Consider the following 20,323-nt stretch of genomic DNA (forward strand, 5'->3'; position numbering starts at 1 on the left):
TGTGCTATGTAATGTCCCAGAGCAGCAATGAGGAACTTTAATAATGATGGGTTGAAATAAACATTGGTGTGTGAGTTTTATAGATAATATACCAGCATTAATTTCAAACTTGATCATCACAGAACTTCTTATCAAAACAGTTGGCAAGTGGTTAAATATATTTGTTGCAAAGGTGTGAGCTCCAAAGCATACATGTCACATAGGGTCTTAGGGCACCTTCTTAATTTTGGTACACACAGAACTCCAACCAAAATTCCTTCCTGATTCTTTTTTTTTAATTAATTATTTTTATTAACATATAATGTATTATTTGCCCCAGGGGTACAGGTCTGTGAATCATCAGGCTTACACACTTCACAGCATTCACCATAGCACATACCCTCCCCAATGTCCATAACCCAACCACGCTCCCCCCAGCAACCCTCAGTTTGTTTTATGAGATTAAGAGTCTTTTATGGTTTATCTCCCTCCCAATCCCATCTTGTTTCATTTTTTCCTTCCCTACCCCCAAAGCCCCCCACTCTCAAATTCCTCATATCAGGGAGATCACATGATAATTATCTTTCTGTGATTGACTTATTTCGCTCAGCTAATACCTTCTATTTCCATCCAGGTCGTTGCGAGTTCCTTCCTGATTCTTTGGCAGTTTAACATTATGGATATCTTATCCATATGACTCTTCATGTCTCCAAACAAGTAGCCTAAGTATATTTACACAAAATTTCATTTCTGATAAAAGAAATTTTAGAACAATAGATGAAAAATTCATTTCATTTGCTTATGTTAAGATGGGTATTGTCCTATTAAATTTGCGTGATATTAATGTGGGTTGAGGAAGGCGATAGCTGTTTTATAGAGGTGTTTTAATGCACTGTAATCATGAAAGCATTAACAGATAATGTTGATTTCTGTGGGCTTTTTTTTTAATGCTTCAGTGAGTGTCTAGGAAAGTGTAGCATCCTGTCAGATTTTGTTCATATGCAAAAATTCTTATTAAATGGAAACTTTTGGGGCGCCTGAGTACCTCAGTCCATTAAGTGTCTGCCATTGGCTCAGTTCATGATCCTAGGGTCCTGAATTCGAGTCCCACGTCGGGCTTCCTGCTTAGCTGGGAGCCTGCTTCTTCCTCTCCCTCTGCTCCTCTCTGCTGCTCATGCTCGCTCACTTGCACGCGCTCTCTCAAATGAGTAAATAAAAATTCTAAATAAATAAGTAAATAAATTTAAAAAATGGAAACTTTTGAGGCTGGGAATATAACAATACAATAATAAAAATAACAGGTTCTTTTGATTTTTGTAAAAAGAGAAGGGAAAAAATCCTCTGTGGTTTTGGTCATTAAAATGTAGTATTGACTGAAATACATGCAGTGCCACAGTGAGATGGAATTTACTGACTTATCGAAGCTTTTGACAGGTATATTTGCATCTTTAGACGTCAGATTTGAATTATTAAACCAGCCTTTGTTTAATAAACTGAACATTTACTGAGAAGATTACATGGAAGAATAAGCATACTGATTTGCAGTAGGTGCAGTTTTAGCTGGTGTTAAAACTAAACTGGCCTTAGTGAATTCTTACCCTGGCTACATAGAAATGGCTTCAGTTTGAAAGGATATGGTTTCAGAAGTCATATATTTTTCCAAATGTCTATCTGGGGAAAATAAACCTAAATTCTTGAAGCAGGCCATTTCACTTCTAATTGAATGTAATACTAGGAAAACAAAAAGCCTTAAGGCAAAAACTGTTTCTTACAGAGGTTTTTGTTTTCCATTTGAAATTAGTGCAGTTGGAGATTGGCTTTTTTAAAAAAAAAACTCCGATTCTTTTAAACAATTTTTAGCAATGTAAAATTGTTGCTAAATTTACTAGCACAACTGAGAACAATTGTATTCTTTAAAAAAAGTAATCAGTGAGTTTTATTTAAATAAAATAGTTGCCTGAATATGATTTTAAAAAATAACACCTAAGATAAACCTAGGAATCAGATTAAATAATAATAAAAGGTGTTTTCAGGAGACGTAGTGCCTTTCTACTTAGATTTTAAAATTTAAACCAATTATTGGGTATGGATTTGAATGTTTTGTTCTGTGTGTATGTACAGTATAATGGAAGCTTATAGTAGTGCTGTATTAGTTCAGGTAAAACTCTTGCAGAAGAGTAGACTTCTGAAATATTATGTTATCTGATTTACATTTTTGCTTCACCTTCTTATTCAAGTAAAACAATTTTTGCCTGATAATAAAGGTGGAAACAAATGATTATGTTTTACTCTCCAATGTTAGAATATTCTCAATGCATTTGAAGTAGAATTAATTACATTTTTTTCCCTTCCCTGGAATTCTCTGGCTATAAATCAGTTTTTTTTTTTAATTAATGAAAGTTCTTTTATGATGCCCTTAAATACCTGTCAAGATTTACTCTTCAATTAGGTAGGTTTGTGATTAGACTCCTTTGCAGGTGATGCACTGACTAGAGGAATTGACTTTTAGGCTATTGATTCTATGTGTTAGGACTGAGCAGAGAAATTTTCATTTGTTTTATCTTAAAAGTAGCCAGAATAAATGAGAGGATTCTTATAGACTGTAAAACCCAAACTAAATATCCTGGAAAAATCTTCGTGACTTAAAGGTTATTTGTTTAAGTAGCAGAAATTAATTTTTTTAATGAACATGCAGTAAAATTGCCTCTTGTGCATACAGTTGATGAACTTTAACGTGTGTAGATTTTCATGTAACTGTCATTACAGTCAGTGTCCAGATACCCACATGGTTCCATTAGTTCATAAAATTCCCTTATGCTATTTCTATGTATTTGTGCTGGGTCCGTAATCAAAGGAGCGAGACTGATACAAAGCGAAGGTCAAGCAAAGCTTTATTTCGCGCCAAGCATCAAGAATCAGATCGACCAGCCGGGGCCGTCTCTTGCACAGAGGCGACCTCTCTCTGCCTTACAGACTAGTTTTTAAGGGCAAAGGCCATGTGGTTGGGCCTGACCACGCACAGGTGGCCATTGAGATTATAACACACAGAGAAAGCTGCACAGTCATGCTAGGTCACATATAAGTGACCAATTGAATTACAGTTTACCTTATAGTAGATATTTGACCTAGCCTATCTCCTTGGTCAGAATTGGCGCCCAAAAGGTGCCCAGAGGGCAGGGCCCATACTCCTTGGTAGCTAGGGAGACAGTATGCGCCCCTACTGATTGGATACCTCCACCTGGCCTGACCCACCCTTGTATTTGGGCTTTTTTATCTGGGACTTGTTTTTAAGTAAATTCCCTGAGGTGGGGGGGGGGGCAGGGTCAGTTTAAGTTTTACTGCATAAACAGCAAAATCACTGTTTAACCGGATGGAGCTGCTCTGGCTAAATAGGCCCTTACAGTTGTACTCTCTTTATCTCACACTGGCAAACACTTTGTTGTTTAGTTTTATGTTTTCAAAAATGGCCACTAAGTGGGATCATAAAGTATATAGCTATTTGAGACAGTTATACATGCATTTACTCAGCATAGTGCCTTAATATTTCATCTAACTTGTTTTGTATATCATTATTTCATTCATTTTTATTGCTCAGTAGTATTTGATTTAATGGATTTACCACAGTTTATCCCTTAATTCATTGAAGGACTTTGAGTTGTTTTAAGTTTGTGACTATTTTGAATAGGGATGTTATAAACATTTGTTTGTTGGCTTTTGTGAATACAATTTTTCATTTCTCTTGGGTAAATACATAGTAGTGAGATTGTTGGTAATTGTATAATTTTACTTAATAAGAAATTGCCAAACTGTTTTCTAAATTGGTTGTACCACTTTGTATTCCCATCAGCAATGTGTGATTATTCTAGTTGTTTTGCCTATTTGCCAGCACTTGGTAGGGTCATTCTTTTGTTTGTTTAGTTTTTATTTCATAATCATAAACTTAACTCTGTAATCCATCTAGACTTAGAGGGGAGTAAGGAAAACCTATAGAATTGCAGTGAGAGCACAAAGATTATAATAGGATATTTTAAACAGGTAGAGGTGAAGAGGTACTCTCCTGAGCTACAGAAGGAACCGGTCTGGTAGTTAAGATAAAACACAAGTGAAATTTATTACATTTGTCCATAGTTAGCAATGGTGATCATTTTGCTGGTCTTGCCGTTCCTGGCTCCAAAGCACTCCATGGCTTTTGTAGTATTCATGCCCTCCTTCACCTTGCCAAAGAACACATATTTGCTCTCCAGCCACTCAGTGTTGGCACTGCAGATGAAAAACTGGGAACTATTTTTGTAGGGTCTAACATTTGCCATGGATAAGACGCCAGGACCTGTGTGCTTCAGGATAAAATTATCATCAAATTTCTCCCCATAGATGGACTTGCTGCCAGTGCCATTATGGCATGTGAAGTCACCACCCTGGCATGTAGATCCTGGAATAATCCTATGAAAGCAAGCACCTTTATAACCAAATCCTTTTTCCCCAGTGCTCAGAGCACAAAAGTTTTTTGCTGTCTTTGGAGCTCTGTCTGCAAACAGCTTAAAGGAGACATGGCCAGAGTGCTTGCTATCCACAGTGATATCCAAGAACACAATGCGATGACCATGGCTGGGTGGGCACAGGCAGCCCTGGGGCAGCAGCATCTGCAAGTGGTCGTTCTTTTAATTACAACCATTCTAATAGATTTGGAATGATATCTGATAATCATGATTTTAAATTGCATTTTCCTAATAGTTAATGATATCATCATCCACTTTGTTATGTGCTTTTTTGCTATACGTGTATTCTTTTTGGGTCTCTCCAAGTCTTTTGTCCACTTTATAAAATAACAGAAACTTTATTTGGGAATAATTTTAGATTTAAAGATTTTTTTTTAAGTTGTTTTTTTTTTTAATTTATTTGACAGAGAGAGATTACAAGTAGACGGAGAGGCAGGCAGAGAGAGAGAGAGAGGGAAGCAGGCTCCCTGCTGAGCAGAGAGCCCAATGTGGGACTCGATCCCAGGACCCTGAGATCATGACCTGAGCCGAAGGCAGCGGCTTAACCCACTGAGCCACCCAGGTGCCCCAAGGGAATAATTTTAGATTTATAGAAAATTTGCAAAGATAATATAGAGGATCCCTGTATGTCTCTCATCCAGACGATAACATCTTATAAAACCGAGACCAAATACATTTATCAAAATGAAGAAACCAACATTGGTACCTTAATGTTAACCAAATTCCAAATTTTATACTCAGATCTTGTCAGATTTTCCACGAGTCTCCTTTTTATGTTCCAAGGATTCCACATTGCGTTTACTATCTCCTTATTCTCCTTTGGTTTGTGGCAGATTCTTAGTCTTCCCTTGTTTTTCATAACCTTGATAATTTTGAGTATTAATACTAGTGAGGTATTTTGGAGAATATCCCTCAATTTGTGTTTATCTGATGTTTTCTTCTGATTAGACTGAGGTTAAGGATTTTAGGGAAGGATATCAAAGGTATGATAGTGAAGTACCCTTCTCATCACATCATATTAGGGAGTATCTGATATCATTTGGTTAAGGTAGTGTTTGTTAGGTTTCTACCCTGTAAAGTTAATATTTTTGTCTTTACGTCATCTGTTCTTTGGAAGTGAATCACTAATTCTAGCCTGCACTCAAGGAGGTGGGGTGATGGTTTCATTTTATGGTCTGTCTACATATATTATTAGGATTTCTTCCATAAGAAAATTTGTCCCTTACCTTTCATTCATTCATTAATTCTTTCATTCATTTAGGTCATTATGAATACTTATTTTTATACATTGGCTTATAACCCAATGAATGTTACTTGTTTTGTTGCTAAAATTATTTCATTGTTGAACCCTGTATCCCTTTGACATTTTTTGAGTAGTGCCTTGATTTCTGGCACTACAAGATACTCCAAACTCATCTTGTATTTTCTCCACCCTATTCCTAGCATCAGTCATTCTCTGAGCTCTGGTTTCTTGTATTAGAGAATTGTGTTTAGAGACCAGTGTCTGGGTGCTGGATGTACTCCTTACTCTTGGGGTGTCACTGTTTCTAAGCCTTTTCAGAGGATAAAGGTGGGAATTATACATCTGTATGCTAATCTGTGTGTATGTACACATTATAATTGTGTATTTATGTATTTGTATATAATGTAAGCAGTATATATGTTAAGTTCATACCAAAGTCTGTGACTCTTCAGTACCATAAGGTTCATTCTAGCCTTCTCCTTTTTGCTTAACTACTAACTTTTCTTGAGAATGAGAAACCTGGCTTATTTACATTTTTGTTCCACCACAGTGTACATGTAAAAAGTAAATTTAGAATTAACCATTGCTACCATAAAAAATAAATTTACCAACTAGAGTACTGTGTTTATGTATGGGTCCTTTTGTATTTAGCTTTAAAGTTTCCATTTAAAATACTGTTTTCCAAAGTTACTTAGGTCAGCTTATTTTCATTCTAACGTCTTCAGTGGGGTTTTTGCCTTTCATTTGCAATACAGTCAGACTCATTTGTCACAGACTACATTCTATCTTAAAATTTCCCTAGCATCTTAGTTGATTTTTAAAAATTTGCATACATTAGGGGTGCCTGGGTGGCTCAGTGGGTTAAAGCCTCTGCCTTCCGCTCAGGTCATGATCCCAGGGCCCTGGGATGGAGTCCTGCATAGCATCAGGCTCTCTGCTCAGCAGGGAGCCTGCTTCCCCCCCACCCCCCGCCTGCCTCTCTGTCTACTTGTGATCTCTGTCTGTCAAATAAATAAATAAAATCTTTTTTAAAAATTTGCATACATTAAAGTTTACTTTTTGCATGTACAGTTCTGTGGGTTTTGACAAATGCACAGGGTCATCAGTCACTATCCCAGTACCATACAGACAGTTTCATCACACCAAGTATTCTCCTATTAAACAGTGCTGGACCCAGTTAACAACCTGCGTATGTGTGCATGTATAGGGCAGAGGAGTTCCCCACACCAACCAGCAGCTGGGTGTCCTACAATTCAACTAAATGTCTGACACATCTACTCAGAGACAGTATCGGTTAAGGGCTCAATCCCATATAACTGTGCACTCCATACCTCAATTCATATACCAGGTGCAAGCCGAGATTGTCACCAGTGATTCTGACCGACAAGCTATCAATCAGAAGTCCCAATGACTCCCTCCTTGGGTTTGATTAATTTGTTAGAGTAGTTTTCAGAACTCAAACATTTAATTTACTAGATTATTGGCTTATTAAAAAAGTATATAACTTAGGAACAGCCAGATGGAAGATAAGCCTAGGGCAAGGTATGGGAAAAGGGTGCAAAGCTTCCATGCCCTCTGAGAGCACACTGCTCTCCAAATGCCCATGTATTCACCACCTAGAAGTTCTCTGAAACCCTTCCTGTTGTGTTTTTATGGAGGCTTCATTACATAAACACAATTGGTTAAATTATTGGCCATGGCACTTGATTCAGACTGTAGTCCCTCTCCCCTCCCTGGAGGTTCATGGGATGGAACTAAATTTCCAACTTCCCTAATCCCAGGATTGGTTCTTCCAGAAACCTTCCTTCCTCAGTTACTTTCTGTAAATCTAGTTGTGGTGGAAAGGGGCTTATTACAAGTAACAAGACACCCATTTCACCTCTATGGCTCTGAAGTGATTATAGGAACTGAGGTGAAGAGGCCAAATACAACAAAGGATGTTTCCCTTGCTCTTCTTACTCGAGAAGTTCCAAGGGTTTGGGGAACTGTGAGCCAGGAACCATGGACGAAGTATAAATATATAAGAAAAATATGTTTTGGTCATCTGAAAGACCACATGTATGTATTTGTTATAAATCACAAAGTTGCACCAAGTTCTGACACCATCTACCTGGAGATAGTAGCAAATTCCACATGTTAAGGGCTCAGTCCCAAAGGACTGCCCATCCCACATCTCAGTTCACACACCTGCTTTGTAGTTAGCCATTCCCACATCCCCCAATCCCTGACAACCACTAATCTCTTTTCTTTCCATGTTGTTTTGCCTTCTCCAGTGTGTCATATACATGCAGTCATATAATATGTAACTTTTTGGATCTAACTTCTCACTTAACGAAGTGCATTTAAGACTTCTCCTTGTTGGTCTTATGAATCAAATAATTCAGTCCTTTTTATTCCTGCACAGTATTCTAGTGTATGGATTTACCACATTTATTTTATCCATTCTTCTTACTGAAATAACTTTCTAGGCCCAAGATAAAGCTGCTCCTGCTCCAGGTGCCACATCAGCAAACTGAAACCGTGTCTCTGTAAACGCTCCACTTCATCAAAAACACAGGCTCTCTAATAAGATAATCCCCAAACACCAGGCCAACTCTGGGCCTTCTCACCCCAAATGAGGTTGACTGTGTGGTTCTAGCCAGTCAGATATTTTCCATTTTTCTCTTCCTTTTTCTTTATTCTTTATCCTATAAAAGCTTCCTGTCTTCTGCCCCATTTTTACTTATTGGAATAGAAACTATCCACCTCATAAAGTGTTAAATAAAATTTGTTTCACCTAAATTATTACCTTTAATCATTTTTTGTTTGTTTTTAACAACTCGGTAAAGGACATCTTGGTTCCTTCAGTTTTTGTTGATCATGAGTACAGCTTTTATTAAACAGTCATGTGCAGATTTTCGTGTGAATATGCTTTCAGTTCACTTGAGTAAGTAATCTAGGAGTTTGATTGCTGGGTTATAAGAAACTGCCAAATTGTTTCTCAAAGTGGTTGTGTCATTTTTCATTCCCACCAGCAATGAATGAGAGTTCCTATTGCTCTGCATCTTTGGCAGCATTTTCTTTTGCTATGTTATTGGTTTGTGTTTTTGTTTTTGTTTTAATTTTATTTATTTTTACTATTTTTTAAAAGATTTATTTACTTATTTGACAGAGAGAGACACAGTGAGAGAGGGAACACAAGCAGGGGGAGTGGGAGGGGGAGAAGCAGGCTTCCTACTGAGCAGGGAGCCCAATGCGGGGCTTAATCATGACCTGATCCACCCAGGTGCCCCTGGTTTTTTGTTTTTGTTTTTTTAATTTTAGCCATTCTAATCAGTGTGCTTTTTCTTCACATTTAAATTGGATTGTTTTGGGGCGCCTGGGTGGTTCAGTGGGTTAAAGCCTCTGCCTTTGGCTCAGGTCGTGATCCCGGGGTCCTGGGATGGAGCCCTGAATCCATCCATCCATAGGGCTCTCTGCTCAGTGGGGGGCCTGCTTCCTCCCCTCTCTCTGCCTGCCTCTCTGCCTACTTGTGATCTCTGTCAAGTAAATAAATAAAATCTTTTAAAAAAAAATTGGATTGTTTTCTTCCTGTTGAGTTTTGAGAGTTCTTTATATATTCTGGATACAAATACTTTGTTGAATATGTTATTTACAAACATTGTTTCCCTGTCTGTAGCTTGTCTTTATATTATATTAGATAACTTTCTAGAGCAGAAGTTTTTAATTTTGATAAAGTCCAATTTATCCTTTTTTACTTTCTGGATTTTTTTTTAAAAGATTATTTATTTATTTATTTGACAGATCACAAGTAGGCAGAGAGGCAGGCAGAGGGGGAGGAGGAAGCAAGCTCTCCACTGAGCACAGAGCCTGATGCGGGTGCCCTGAGATCATGACCTGAGCTGAAAGCTCAACCCACTGAGCCACCCAGGCACCCTACTGGGTTGTATTTTGATATCATAGCTAAGAACTCTTTACCTAGCTAGCCCTAGGTCACAAAAATTTTGTCCTGGGTGGGGAGGGGCGGGTTGTACAAAAAGTTTTATAGTTTTATATTTTATGTATCCATTTGAGCTAATTTTCTAGAAAGATTTTATTTATTTATTTATTTGACAGAGACATACCAAGAGAGGGAACACAAGCAGAGGGCGTGGTAGAAGGAGAAGGAGGCTTCCTGCTGAGCGGGGGGGGGGGGGGGGGGGGGGGGGGGGGGGGGGGGGGGGGGGGGGGGGGGGGGGGGGGGGGGGCTCTATCCCAGGACTCCAGGATCAAGACCTGAGCAAAAGGCAGGCACTTAACGACTGAGCCCCCCAAGTGCCCCAGCTTGAGCTAATTTTTTATGTGAAATGAGAGGTTTAGGTAAAAATTCATTTTTTTCTTTATATTTGGGTGCTCAGTTGTTCCAACACAATATGTCAAAAAGCTTATCCTTTTCTCATTGTATTATCTTTGAACCTTTGTTGAAAATCAGTTGGTCATGTTTGTGTGGAGCTATTTGTGGAAAACTGTTCTGTTCCATTGGATTGTATCGTTCCTCCAATTTCCTTTTTTTTTTTATTAAAGATTTTATTTATTTATTTGACAAACAGAGATCACAAGTAGGCAGAGAGGCAGGCAGAGAGAGAGGGAAGCAGGCTCCCTGCTGAGCAGAGAGCCCGATGCGGGGCTCGATCCCAGGCCCCTGGGATCATGACCTGAGCTGAAGGCAGAGGCTTTAACCCACTGAGCCACCCAGGTGCCCCCCAATTTGTTTTTTTGTTTTGTTTTGTTTTTTGTTTTTTTATTTGATAGAGATCACAAGTAGGCAGAGAGGCAGGCAGAGAGAGAGAGAGAGAGAGGAGGAAGCAGGCTCCCTGCCGAGCAGAGAGCCCGATGCAGGGCTCGATCCCAGGACCCTGGGATCATGACCTGAGCCGAAGGCAGAGGCTTTAATCCACTGAGCCACCCAGGCGCCCCCCCCAATTTGTTTTTTAATAGCTTTGGCTATTTTAGATTTTTTGCCTTTCCATATTAGTTTGAAAATCAGCTTGCTATAACAGCAAAAAATGCTGGGATTTTTTTTTTTTTTAAAGATTTTATTTATTTATTTGACAGAGAGAGAGAGATCACAAGTAGGCAGAGAGGCAGGCAGAAAGAGAGGGGGAAGCAGGCTCCCTGCTGAGCAGAGAGCCCGATGTGGGGCTTGATCCCAGGACCCTGAGATCATGACCTGAGCCAAAGGCAGAGGCTTTAACCCACTGAGCCACCCAGGCGCCCCAAATGCTGGGATTTTTATTGTGTTAAATCTGTAGACCAGTTTGGGAGAGAATTGACATTTTTACTATTTTGAGTTTTCCAGTCTGTGAACCCAGTATATCCTTCTATTCACTTATGTCTTCTTTGATTTACTTTATCAGCATTTTGTAGTTTTTAGCATACAGATCCTATACATGTTTTTATCAGATTTTATACCTAAGGAATTTGTTTCTATGGAACTATTATAAATGGCATTATTAAAAATTGGGGGGTTCCAAAGTATTCATTGTTTAGTATATAGAAATATAATTGATGTTGACCTTGTATTTTTTGACCATGATAAGTTCACTTATTAGTTCCAGGAGTGGTTGGTTTGTTTGTATTCCTTGGAATTTTTTTGTGTAGACAGTAATGTTCTTTGCAAATAGGGACAGTTTTATTTCTTACTTTCCAGTCTTATCAGTCTGGAGTTATCTCTTTTTTAAATGTTTGGTAGATTTCATTAGTGAAGACATCTGGGCCTGAAGAATTCCTTTTTTTTTTTTTTGGAAAGTTTTTAACTACAAATTCAACTTATCTGATACTTCTGTGCAACTCATCCATACTATTGTAAGTGAATGTTTGTAGTTTGTCAATTCAGGAAGTTCTTTAGTGTATGTGCATAGAGTTGCTCACAGTATTTCCTTGTTAATTAAATATTTGTATGATCTATTGTGAAATCTCTTCATTTGTATTGATATTGAGAATTTATGTCTAATCCCTTTTTGTCTTTGTCAGTCTTGCTTGTATTGATCTTTTCAAAGAGCCAGTTTAGGTTTTAGTTGATTTTCTATATTTATTTGTTCTTTTCAAGTTCATTGATTCCTGCTCTTTACTATTTACTTCCTTCTACTTTTTGTTTGCTCTTCTTTTTTCTAGTCTCTTAAGATGAAAACTTAGATTCTTTCAGACTTTTCTTTTTTCTAACTTAACTATTTAATGCTATAACATCCTCTAAGTAATGCGTTAGCTGTACCCCACAAATTTTGATATGTGTCTTATTTTTGTTCAGTTCAAAATTTTTTCTATTTCCCCTCTGGTCCATGGATTACATACACGTGTGTTTTGAAATTTCCTTTTCTTTCTTTGTCCTTTCTGTTATTGGCATCTACTCTAATTTTGTTACAGATAACATCCTTTTGTATGATTTAAAAATTTTTTTTGTAACGGTTTCTTTTATGATCCAGCGTATTATTTTTCTATTTCTGCTTTAACAAATTACCAGAAACAGTGGTTTAAACAGCACAAATTTATTGTCTTACTGTTCTGGTGCTCAGAAGTTTGAAGCCCATTTCACTGGGCTATATTCCAGGTGTCCGCAAGATTGTTACTGCTTTCTGGAAGGTCAATGGGTTAATATATTTCCTTGTTCCTGCCACCTTCTGAAGGTGTTCACTTTTCTTGACTCCTGGCATCTTTCAGCAGTGGCTTACTAGTTATGCTATTATAGTTAAAGAATGTTTCTTTTACTATTCTCTTTTGACTTTCCTTTAATTGGTGTATTTAGATCTTTTACATTTAATGTAATTATTGATGTATTTGAATTTACCTCTACCATTTTCTTGTTCTTTTTTTCCATTTGTTACTCCTGTTTTTATCTATTTTCCCTTTCCTGCCTTCTTTTGGAGTATTTGATTTGTGTTTGTATCTCTCTTTCTCTGTGTGTGTGTGTGTGTGTGTGTGTGTGTGTGTGTGTATTGGCTAGGTATTCCATTATAATTTGTTGATTGTGTTTTTATAGTTTGTTTTTTAATGGTTGCTCTAGAGATTACAGTGTGCTTTTCAGTTTACTTAGAATCAAGATTTTACTACTTAATGTGACACATAGAAACTCTACCAGCATACAGCCCCTTTACCACCCCACCCACTTTATGCTGTTGTGTTATATATTATGTTGTATGACATACATTGAAAGCTCCATCACACAATGTTATACTTCGGGCTTTCAACTATCAAACATATTTAGAGAACTCAAGAGGCTAAGAATGGTCTATTACATTTAATTATATATTTGACAATTACATTGCTCTTCCTTACTGATGTTTCAAAGTTCCCTTATGGTGTTATTTACCATCTGTTGGAAGAATTTCCTTTAGCAATTCTTTTAAAGCACTCCTGCTGTCAAAACGTTCTTTAAGTTTTCCTTCATCTAAGAATGTCTTTATTTCACTTTTATCACTGAAAGATATTTTTGCTGGATATGGAATTCTGGGTTGACAGTTCTTTTCTTTCAGCACTTTAAAAATGTTCTACTTCCTTCTGACCTGCATGTGTTCTGAAAATAGATGCACATTCACTTGAACACTTTTCCCCTCTAACTAATACTACATTTTTCTGGCTGCTTTCAAGACTTTCTGTCTAAAGTTTTCTGAGGTTTTATTAGTATCTGGCTGGTCATAGATTTCTTTGTATTTATTCTGTTTGGAGAATCTGCGGAGCTTCTTAAAACTAAGTTTGTCTTCGAACAAATCAGCAAATACTGAACTCCTCTCTTGGTGGGATTCTAGTGTCACAAATGTGGGACCTGAGGCACTCATCTTTTTTTTTTTTTTTTTTTTTTTAATCTTTTTCTCTATTGTTCACATTGGGTGATTTCAGTTCATCTGTATTAAGTATATTGACTTCATCTTTTGTCATCTCTCTTTTTTTTTTTTTTTTTTTTAAAAATTTACATTTATTTGAGAGAGAGGGAGAGAAAGCAAGTGAGAGAAAAGAATACAAGTGGCAGGGAGGGACAGAGGGAAAAGGAGAAGCAGATTCCTGCATAGCAGGGAGCCAGACTTGGGACTAACTTGGGGATCATGACCTGAGCCAAAGGCAGATGCTTAACTTACTGAGACACCCAGGTGCCCTGTCATCTCTGTTCTACTGAGCTCATCTAGTGAGCTTTTAATTTTGGTTATTGGTATTTTTTTCACTTAGATTTGTATTTGATTCTTTTTTTTAATCTTCTATTTCTTTTTTGGACTTTATATTTTCCATTTGTTTCAAGAATGTTTGCTTTTACTTGGTGAAGCTTTCTATAATTGTTGCTCTCATATCTTAATATCTTCCTCAGATAGTTCCAGCATCTGTGTTTTCTTGGTGTAGGCATCTTTTCTCATGCAAGTCGAGATTTTCCTGATTCTTCATTTGCCAAGTAATTTTGGGTTATATTCTGGGCAGTTTGGTATGTTATGAGACTTTGCATCTTGTTCAAATCCCATGTAGAATGTTGATATATTTGTTTTTATAGGCAAATAACCACATTAGGTTAAGACTGCAAGTTCCTGTGGGTTTTGTTTACAGTATTAAATTTGCAAAGCCTTTGTCATGTTATTTGGATCTGTCCTACATGTGCACCACACGGGTCAGTTTGGAACTTGGGTAGTGGTCTGTATCATAGTTCAAGTCTCAAAGTCTGTATGTACTTGTTCGGGTCAGATCCACGCATAGGCTGCTTGAGGGTGAGCCTGGGGAGTTCATAAACAACTTGAACCATTGCTTTCCTAAGCTCCTCCTCTGGGATCTCCCAGTAATTTCTGATTCCCTGGGGCTCCCTTTTCTATTCTTCGACCAGAAAGGTGGAGCTTTATTTATTCTTCTCTAATATGCATTCCCTACAACTGTGCCCATATCCAGGGCCAAGTAGCAGAACAACAGAGAGAAAGCAAACAGAGATTCACCATATCCTCTTGGGACAACACCTCCTCTAATCACATAGGAAGATTTCCCCTTCCTCAGAGTTTTAGGATCCTAATGGGCCTCCCTTGCCACAGCTACTACAGGAGACTGAACTTGAGAGAATGGGGGAGAAATTTCCACAGTTTCTTTTGGTAGATCCCTTTCCTTCTCCTCTCCAGCACTAGACAGCTTTTACTGAAGTTTTTTCTGTACTAATGTCCACTTAAGGCCTTCTGGGGCCTCCTTTATAAGGGCACACTAATCTCATTCATGAGGGCTCTCCTCTCATGATCTGATCACCTCTCAAATGCCCCACTTCCAAGTACCATCACATTGGGGGTTAGGATTTCAACATACATTTCTGGGAGACACAAACATTTGATCAGATTTTTTAGACCCTGATGATGTCATTGTATAGTCTTTAGGGTTATAAAGAAACTAATACAGAAATGAGCCTTTAAAGTTTATCCTCACAGGAGATAATGCAAGAACACATTACTTTAATTGATCACTATGGGATTTTCTTAAACTTTAAGTGATATATTTTTTAAAGCCTTTGTTTATTCATAGTTGTTTTCTTGCAAATAAACTCTTAAAAAGTTTTATTCACAAGATTTGCTATACTTTTGAAAGAGAGGAATAAAGGCTTTTTTTTTAAGATCTCCTTTTTAAAACAACTTGTTACTTTAGAATTATTTTAGATGTGGAAATAAGTTCTAAAAAAATATATAGTATGTGGTTTTCCTATATTATTCACTCAGCTTTTCCTAATGTTAATATATTATGTAGCCTTGGTACAGTGATCAAAACTAAATAATCACCATAGACTACTAAACTATGGACTTTACTAGAATTTCACCAATATTTCCACTACTGTTCTTTTTTCAGGATCCCACATTAATTTGTTATATTTCCTTCATTTCCTCCAGTTGTTGACAGTTCCTTAGTCTTCCCTTATTTTTCATTCACACTTTGCAAGAAGACTGATCAAGTAGACATTTGTAGAATATCATTCAATGTGGTTTTCTCTGGTGTTTTCTCATGGTTAAAGTAAACTTAGAGATTTCGGAAAAGAATGCCAGAGAGATGATGTGTCCTCCTCAGCATATGATAATCAAGGGTTATATGATGTCAGCATGTCTCATTACTGGTGATTTTATTAACCTTTATCACCTGGTTATAGAGGTTTCTGCCAGATTTCTCCACTGTAAATTTACTATTTTTCCCTTAATAAATATTTTGGGGGAAAATACTTTGAAGTTACACAAATACCCTGTTTCTTTTTAAAAATTTGGCCACTAATTGTAGCATTGATTGGTGGATCTTGCCTGAAGCAACGATTAGTCTGTTGTTTTGTTGGTTTTTTGTTGATATTTATCTATCCCATGCCTGTCTTCTACATTTATTTATTTATTTTAAAGATTTTATTTTATTTGACAGAGAGAGATCACAGGTAGGCAGAGAGGCAGGCAGAGAGAGAGGGGAAGCTTAGCAGGGAGCCCGATATGGGGCTGGATCCCAGGAACCTGAGATCATGACCTGAGCCAAAGGCAGACGCTTAACCATCTGAGCCATCCAGGCGCCCTCTTCTACATTTATTAATTATAAGTCTATAAGAAAGAGTTGTCCTTCCCCACATTGATTTATTTTATTTAATCATTTATTTATATCCTCACATACTGATGGATTTTTATTTTATTCTCTGGATTAGGGTCAGTACTAGTATTCATATCTTTTGTTCTCAGATTGTTTCAGTTTTGGCCACTGGGAGCCCTTTGGAGTTTGCCTCTGTGTCCTTTCAACAGGTCTTTTGTTGTTGTTTCCAGCCATTTCTTACTCTCTGGCCCCACAAGATGCTTCAGGCTCATCTGATATTTTTCCTCCCCAGGCCTGAAATCAGCCACATCTCCAAGTAGCCCATGTCCAGCTTATTGGAGAATAGTATTTAAAAGCCAACATCTGGGTGCTAGGTGTGCTCATTGCTACCCAGGCGTTAACTGCTTCTAGGCCTTTCAGAGCTAGGAAATGTATGCATGTATACTAAGCCAAATATATACACACATCTGTGTTTATTTCTGTATGTACTATCTGTATATATATAAAGCATTATTTGATACTGATACTTCCATCTCCAGTCTAGCACCATACGGATTATTCTAGCATTTTCCTTTTGCTTATTTGTAACTTATTTTGCCCACAGTGAGAAACCTGAGTCTCATCTGCAGTATAATTATATATTTACTCTCCGTGTATGGTAGTTTCAGAATTGCTCACCCATACTCCTGTGAGAAACAAATTTACCAGAAGAATACAGTGTTTGTGTACAATTTTTTTCTATCTTTATTCTCACAGAATCCAGTCAAAATGCTTTTTTTTTTTTAAAGGTTTTATTTATTTATTTGACAGACAGAGATCACAAGTAGGCAGAGGCAGGCGGTGGGTGGGGGGAGCAGGCTCCCTCCCCACTGAGCAGAGAGCCCGATGCCGGGCGCGATCCCAGGACCCTGAGATCATGACTTGGGCTGAAGGCAGAGGCTTAACCCACTGAGCCACCCAGGCACCCCAAAATGCTCTTTTCCAAAGCTCGTTAAGTCAGGTCTTTTCTCCCATATCCCCTTCACTCTGCTATGTCATTCATTTGTAATACAGTTAGGTTCAATTTATCGCAGTTTGCGTTCCATCTTCAGTTTTCCAGACTCTCTGGTTTGGTTTTTTAAAACATTTATATTCAATAAAATTCACTCCTTGTGTTATATAGTTCTGTGGAAATGCACAGAGTCCTATATCTGCTAACAAGAGTTCCATCACCCACAAAATGTTCTTGTGTTGCCCTTTTGTAGTCAACCCCTTTTCCCACCTCTCCCAAAGCCTAGCAATGTCTTTAGTTAGCTTTTTCCAGAATTTTGTATAATTGGAGTCTCATAATGTGTAGTCTCTTAGGACCTGCTTCTTTCACTTAACAAAATGCATTTAATATTCATTTATCTATTGTATAAATCACTAGTATGTTCCTTTTTATTGCCATGTAGCATACCAGAGTTTGTTTATCCATTTACCTGTTGAGAGAAATCTGGGTTGGTTGTTTCCAGCTTTGGGCAATTACAAATAAAGCTGCTATTACATTTACATGAAGGGTTTTTTGTTTGTTTGTTTGTTTTGTTTTGTTTTTTTAATTTTATTTCTTCATTTGACTGAGAGAGAGATCACAAGTAGTCAGAGAGGCAGGCAGTGGGGGGGGGGGGCAGCAGGCTCCCCGCTGAGCAGAGAGCCCAATGCGGGGCTCGATCCCAGGACCCCGAGATCACAACCCGAGCCGAAGGCAGAGGCCCCAACCCACCGAGCCACCCAGGTGCCCCTGTTTGTTTTGTATTTTCTGTGTGGTTTTTGTTTGTTTTCACTTGGGTAAATACCTAGGAGTGGGATTATGGACTTTAAATATATATTCAATTTTCTAAGAAACTGCCAAACTTTTTTCCAAGTGGCTATACAATTTTGCATTCTTATCACCAGAGTATGGAGTTCCTATTGCTCTGTATCCTCTTTATTAGCACACTGGTATTATCAGTTCATTTTTGTCTTTTCTGTTCTAATGTATGTGTAGTGGTTTTAATTTGCATTTCCTAAATGACCAATAATGTTAATATGCTATCCATATTTGTGAATGGGTAGCTGGTCCCTTTTATTTCTCTTGATTTTCTCCTTTTGTGATCAACCAGGTGTGTAGAGTTTTTTCCAATATAGTTATTTTTTTACGATTTTAATTATTAATTGATAGAGATCACAAATAGGCAGGTGGGGGGGAAGCAGGCTCCCCGCTGAACAGAGAGCCCAACGTGGGGCTCGATCCAGGACCCTGAGATCATGACCTGAGCCGAAGGCAGAGGCTTAACCCACTGAGCCACCCAGGGGTCCCTCCAATATAGTTTTGATTGAACTACTTGCTATCATCTCTGGCTATTTAGCTATATTTTATAATAAATACACATTTCCATATATGAGTTTGGCTTTTTGTACTTATTATAGTGGAATGAATGTAACTTTTTATATAGCTGAGTATTTGAATGATAATTTCATTATTGTCTAAAGCTAGATTGCTTTATGAGAATCTACTCATAGATTATATCTGTGACTAAATATACTTGCAAGGCAAGGGAAAATGTAGTAAATTCTGCTAGTGCTAGAGGTTGCTTTGGATTGACAAATGTCACTGGTAGAAAAAGAAATCTTAAGGTCTTCGGTGAGATCTTTCTCCTCTTTGACTATTAACTGAACAAGTAAACCTGATACTTTCTTGGGATGTCTGTCACCGTATTCAGCCTTTGTTATATTCTTATAACTAATCAGTTAATATTAGGTGAAGAGATTAGGAATGAATATTTTTAAATTTGCCCCAATTTACATAAACATTTAAATTGACTGTTTGAAAATACGATGTTGCTTCATTGAACTGAATTAATGAAAATGTGTGGAATACTCATCATCTACTTTCTTGCATTTCAAAGACTACTACTAAAAAAATCCTGTAATTCAGTAACTGAGTTTTTATTTTTTATTTTTTTTATTTATTTATTTTTTTTCTTTTAGAGAGGGAGAGAGAGCAAGCACAGGCAGACAGAATGGCAGGCAGAGGCAGAGGGAGAAGCAGGCTCCCTGATGAGCAAGGAGCCCGATGTGAGACTCGATCCCAGGACGCTGGGATCGTGACCCGAGCCGAAGGCAGCTGCTTAACCAACTGAGCCACCCAGGCGTCCCAGTAACTGAGTTTTTAGTTTGAATTTAGCTTCTAACAGAATAAAATGAAGACATAAAGTTTTAGTGACTGATTTTTATCCTATTGGAGCTTTATATTTACTTTTTCTGTTTTGTGAAGGCCTGTGTTTAATCTATTAGGCTAAGTGCAGGGATGCCAAGTTATCTAAATAGATTTTTCTGTTTCTATGCTATATAAAGTCCTTTCAAGAATTTCATAGAATGTATGCTTAAAATACATATAAGCCTTAAAGGATAACATTCCTGTCACATCACATCATTTGGGTAATTATGATTTGATTCTGTTGATAATGGATTCTAGTTAACAAAGTGAGTTATTCCCAATTTCAGCAGGAGAAAGGCAGCTTGAGGAACATTTTATTTATATATTCAGATTATGAAAATAACATTATTAGAAGTCATTACAAATGGGAAGATGACTTTATTATCTGCTTTAGAATGAGCCTATCTCTTTAAATATTCTGTTTGGTAGTGTGATTACAATACTGATTTTAGTGGCTGAAACCAGGGTGGTGGTTACTATTATGATCAATGGCAGTCTGAATTCAAAGCAGGAAGTTTTATTTATTTATATTTATTTAAAGATTTTATTTATTTAAGAGAGAGAGAGAGAGAGCGCGCTAGCGAAAGTAAGGAGAGCAGCAAAGGGAGAGGGAGAAGCAGACTCCTCACTCAGCTGGGAGCCTTACATAACTGCCTGAACCACCCAGCCATCCCAATCACCATTTCTGAATTTGGAGAATTGAGGAAGTTTGGAGTTTAACTTCTTTTGAGCAGCTGTTCTTTAGTTGAGTCCAAACCAGGTGCTTTTATTTCCATGTTATTTAACTTGGTCCTCACAATTAGCCTACATGGTATGTATGATTACCCACATTTTACAAATAAAGAAAATTTATCCAAGGTAACACAGCTGGTAGTG

General features: G+C 37.6%; 1 protein-coding gene and 1 pseudogene across 1 annotated transcript in view; one reads left to right on the forward strand and one right to left on the reverse strand.

Moving 5' to 3' along the window:
• Positions 1-20,323, forward strand: part of LOC111153319 (glucuronic acid epimerase) — a 121,033-nt gene that overhangs the window by 47,604 nt on the left and 53,106 nt on the right. The window lies entirely within an intron of this gene.
• Positions 4,092-4,619, reverse strand: LOC111153131 (annotated as a pseudogene).

This window comes from Enhydra lutris, unplaced genomic scaffold (genome assembly GCF_002288905.1).
Source record: "Enhydra lutris kenyoni isolate GAN:26980312 unplaced genomic scaffold, ASM228890v2 scaffoldscaffold31, whole genome shotgun sequence".
Classification (NCBI taxonomy): Eukaryota; Metazoa; Chordata; class Mammalia; order Carnivora; family Mustelidae; genus Enhydra; species Enhydra lutris.